Source organism: Acomys minous (assembly GCF_964271855.1).
Source record: "Acomys minous genome assembly, chromosome: 7".
Taxonomy (NCBI): domain Eukaryota; kingdom Metazoa; phylum Chordata; class Mammalia; order Rodentia; family Muridae; genus Acomys; species Acomys minous.
Window position 1 is genome coordinate 35443129 of NC_140488.1, and position 5377 is coordinate 35448505.

At 36.8% G+C, this 5377-nt stretch overlaps 1 long non-coding RNA gene across 1 annotated transcript; it reads right to left on the reverse strand.

The window, feature by feature from the left end:
* Positions 1–369: 369 nt before the first annotated feature.
* On the reverse strand, positions 370–2463 carry LOC311601791. The gene is made up of 3 exons (XR_014780654.1): positions 2449–2463; positions 965–1011; positions 370–408 (listed from the first exon to the last, which is right to left on the reverse strand). It is a non-coding gene; the product is annotated as an uncharacterized lncRNA (long non-coding RNA).
* Positions 2464–5377: the final 2914 nt, after the last annotated feature.

The window sequence follows — 5377 nt, forward strand, 5'->3', positions numbered from 1 at the left end:
GGAACAATACACCTTAACCCTTCATCCCAAGGCTCTGTATCATTGCAGAAGCAGGGGTGGATAGATTGTAAGGGCCAGAGGTTATGGATGACTACAAATAAACAGTGATTTCTGGATACAACATGGCAATTGCACATATGAATTCATAATAGCTGAGACAAGCCAGGAAAAATCTATCATGAAGAGGTGAGGTGGGCATGACTTCCATCTGTAGCTAAGAGCTGTTGGCAATTGATAGTTGCTAGGAGATGAAGAGTCACTTTTCCTTAAGGGTGTTTATTGTCCGTGGTGGGTTGACTATGCTCTTAGGGATGGTCACACATTCAGGAGTACATGGATAGCTCCTACTATACTTGATGGATTTTTAAAAAGGACATGGAGTTGGATGCAGAGAGAAGTAGGGTTGACCTGTGAAAAAGGGGTGAATATGATAAAATAAATTGTATGACATTCTCAAAGAACCAATACAAAGATGAAATAAATTAAAAATAAAAGCAAAGTCATCAAAAAGTACAAGGGTATTATTTCATTCAGTATATGAAAGTACTTTCTCACAGTGAATTCTGTTCAAATATAGAATTAATTTCCTCAAAGGGCTGTACTTGTGCCTTGTATTATTTTAAAATTGAGTTCAAGATGCAAAATAAACTCTTGTTAACTTTTAATATTATTTGTTTCAGCGCATTGCTGAATGTTGTTTTCAGTTCAGATCCTGTCATTTTAGATATATCTTTTATTTTCATTTTTTTCCCCATGGATGTTTGCATGGCATAGGAGTTTTATTGGAATAAATTTATTTAAGATAAAATAATTTTCCGATTCAATTACTAACATTTTCTTTCTCTCTTTCTTTCTTTCTTTCTTTCTTTCTTTCTTTCTTTCTTTTCTTTCTTCCCTTTACAGCCTCTTTGCAGCTCCCTCCCTCCTCTCCTCCCAGTCCCAAACTCACACCCCCTCTTCTTACCTCCCCGTCTCCGTGAGGCAAGTGAGCCATGGGACAGGAGAACCAGCCTAGAACAAGAGAGAAGAGAAGTTAAGATGTATCCAAATCTCGACAATCTCATCTTGAAATATCAGGAGTAAGGATTGCTCCCTCTCTGTTCTAGGACTTCATGTATCAGTGCAAGTGGCCTTGGAACCCCCCACCTCAGCCACCCTTGATGTCTGATGTTGTCACATACCTGGTGTCCAGGTTTCAGGACATATCCAGTTAGCAGTTGGAATTCCTCTCCATGCAAATGAAGTATTCCCAAGCACCTCAGCCCCAGGCAATGATGTACATTCACCCTGAAAGCCCCTACCCATTTCCCCAAGATTTATATAGGCCTTATTCCCCCAAAATAATGGAGAGCTGTTTCACTGAAAACTGTCTCAGAGAAGGCTGGCCCCCTCCTGCCAGGAACTCACTGCTGAATTGAGACCCACCCTGGCATATCAAGATGCAGCTGGACTAAACACATCCTCTCCCACTGAGGCCAGCTAGGGGGAAGGGATCCAAAGGCAGACAACAGAGTCAGAGAAAGCCCTTATTCCCATTCTTAGGGCACTCACATGAAGACCAAGCTGCACATCTGCTACATATGTGTCCAGCCCATGTTGCTCTTTGGCTGATGGCTCAGTCTCTGTGAGCTCCCATGGAGTCAGTAGATATACTTTTTAAACATTTTATTTTATTATAATTTGTTCAGATTACAGCCCGATTGTTATTCCCTCAATTTGTATCTTCCTGTTCCCACCCTTCCTCTCTCTTCTACCCTACTCCACTTCCCTAGACCTCTGACAGAAGGGGATTTTCTCCCCCACCATATGACCACAGCCTATCAGGTCTCATCCAGGTAGCCTGCTTCTCCTGCCTTTGTGTGCCGCCAGGCCTCCCCACCAAGGGGGAAGTGAGCAAATATAGCTTTTAATTCAGTTCATTCTTTTTTCTTTTCTTTTTAAAAACATATATATTTATATTATTACACATATATACAATAAACTGCCTACAGCAAGAAGAACCATGAAACAATCAAGAATTATATAAATGTTACATTCATAGTGTTTTGGCTATTTGTATTTGGCAGCCTTGAAGAAAACATCTTTCCTATCTTGGTGAGTCTAAAATTCTGAATGTAAATCAGCATCTATCATATGTTGTCATTATCAACTTAAAACACCTATCTAGACCTAAAAACATTTTAACCCCTAATCAACTAAGCTTAATTGTAAGACTAAACTGTCTGGTCTTCAACCCCATCAGAGACTTCAGAAGGAATAGAATTAATTATCTGAGTAAACAGGAAGTGCAGGCTAGCAGCTTCCAAAATGAGAACATGACAGACACAGTTTGCTACCTGAATAGTCACCCAAAACTCTCTATAATGTTGGAGCATCATTTTTAGCCTTCTGGCCCATTATATCTGGAAGACATATTTGTGAGGCAGGGACTATTGAGGACTTGCTTACCCTGTCTTGGCAGAGTTTGGCTGTTGACTCTGCTTATAGCCAAGCTTGCCCATTTTTAAGCAAAATTCTGTCTGTGACAGAAATGAGGACATTTTGCCCAGTGGCTTGTTTTCCACATTTGAAGCCATCTTCATAAGGAGGTTCTGTGATGTTGATCATCTTCTTTGAGGTAGGCTGGGTGCTGCCAGGAGTTAACCTGTCTCATTGTCAGTGAATCCTTAAAGTAATAAAAACATTTTAAATGTCATATTCTGTAGGTCTCTGAGCTTTTTGAAGACCTTATCTAACTATCTGACCTTATCTATCTATAGAATCATATCTATCTGTTAAACCTAGGATGTATATTCTTGTGATTAAAAATAGACTAGTAATTGACATGACAATACAATTAACTTGTGTTAGTTATCCGAAGCAGCCTGCAACAGCACTTTCAAAGTATTGGAAATAAACATTGTATTATAGTTGAGTTGTATGGGTACAATATTTCATATTAGAATAGAAATATATATAATGTGAAGAATAATCTTAAATTATAAGTCTGTACCAATGTATCAAAATTATACTTATTTTTCATCAATATACAAAATTCTATACTAGTGAATTAAAAATAACCTTGTTTGTGAGTAGCAATTAAGGTCTTAAGTTGAGGAGTAAATTCACTAATCTACTTTTTGTCCTATCATCCCTATATATTGCTCTATTACCCCCTCTTTTTTTTCCAACTCCTATCTCCAACCTAAGAAAGAATGATAAAGGAAAAGAGAGACACACCTGAGCCCAACCTTGTTTTCTCCCTGAATAAGACCAATAATAACTTAATTTTTAATAAGCTTTGTACTCCTTCATTCAAATTATTGACATAAATGATATATCTGACTATTTATAACCCTTTCTCTAAAAAACTTGAAAAATTTTAAAATAATAACCTAAGTAGAGAACCTTTAAATACTAAAATTAAGGTTATTCTGTAAACTAATGTTTGCCAAGTAGCAGTTTTTCAGTAGGTTTTGCTTATTTGAACATTAAAATTTGAGATATATAGAATAGGTTTTCCTTAAATTTTCTGCCAATTTGCATTTTCTTGAGTGTTCTAAAACTATGAAATAGTATGCAATTTAAAACTATGCTTTTACATTTCTGAATGATATTTGAAATCAGACAACTTAATTGTACTAAAACCTTGACAAAAGGGCATTGCTTTTTTCTCAAGCAGTGCTTTAAAGTATAAATTTAACATTCAAGTATCTATATATACTGAGAGAAATTTCATGCAACCCAGGCTGTTTTTAGATTTGATCCATGGACCAGGATGACTTTAACTTCCAATCCTCCTGCTTCCATTTCCTGAGTGTTGAGATTGCAGGTGTGCATCACACTACTAGGTTCATAATGGGGTTGAGTCTGAAACCCATGGCTTTGTGCACACTGGGTAAGCACTCTACCAACCAAGCAATATTCCCAGCCCTACAGTTAACTTTCAAACAAATTCAAATTATTTAATGCTACTAGGTAACATCTTTGGCTGGAGATTTTGGAGGCTGATAACTTTTTATAAGCCTTTGAATTTTGATTTGAATATCAATAACACAATAATGCTACAATAGAACTACATTGCCTGCATGCAAACCTGATTCTATCACTAGTCACTGGCCTTGGGAAAGAAAACTTACGTTTCTCTTCAAGAGTTTTGCCACTTGTAAATTATGACTGCTGCCGCCACTGCTGCTGTTGCTGCTGATGATAAAAAGTATTTCACATCAAAGGGCAATTGTAAGGATTAAATAAACTGGCTGATCAAAAAATCTTTCTCTGAGTCAGCTGCATATTGCAATCACCTGGTGATCTTAAACGCCACTCATGCTTGGATGGAAGGTACCCATGGATACAATGGTTTAATAGGTTTCCAGGGAGACCTGGTCATCTGGAATTTTATAGCTCTCCAGATGATTCTAATTTGCAGTCAAGGTTAAAAGCCCCTGATCTAAAGTAATTATAAAAGCACCTGGAAAGTATTAAGCACTTGGTAGCTGTTAATTATTATCACAAGGCTCAGATGTTCAGGTAACAGTTTTTTTTTATTTTGTTAAAAGAGTATTAAAAGGTCGTGTGTAAATGGCGGTTACAGTGATATTCTTGGTAACTACCCTTTCTTGATAGAATAATAGACTTAACAATTTTCTTTTGCTCTATTTACACACTTTATTCCCCATCTCGTCTACTTTTTTCATGCTGGCAGTCAGTGGCAAACTGTAATCCAATAATATTGCCCTGATGGATACAGATAAACATGCAACTTGTTCCAGATTTATTCCATAAACTGTCTTTTTAAAGTATTAATTTTAAAAGTTTTTCCCTTGTCCCCTTCTGATTTGTGCAGCTAACCCCAGCTAACAGGTTTATAGGGCAATCAACATCCTCATCCAAGAGAGTCCATGTGGAAGGTCTTGATAACCTTCCATCCACCACAACATTAAAGCTGTTTGATTACTATCTTTGTATTTTCAAAGAATACATAGAGATTAAAGGATTTTCAAAATATTGTCAGATCTTTAAAAACAGCATGGTTTTAAAGGGAAGATAAAAACACTAAATTATATTTATCTTATTAAGAAGGTAACTCATAACACAGAAATGGGAGGTTCTTGCTGAATGAGTCCATGATGTTCCTCTTGTAGTTGATTAAACTTACCATCTGACCATCGGCTAACAAATTATCATCTTATATGGACAAAGGAAAATGTCTGAATATCTTCAAAGTACGGGGATTTGTTTTAGAAAACACTGGCCTCTTCTAAACGACCGTTCAGTTGATGCTAATGCTTAGAGGAAAAGCTTACACATTTGGATTTTTGTTCTAAAGCTCAGTTACTTGAGCTGCATTCCAGACACAAAATCTTATGCTTTATAACATATGAAAAAGGCCCGTGAC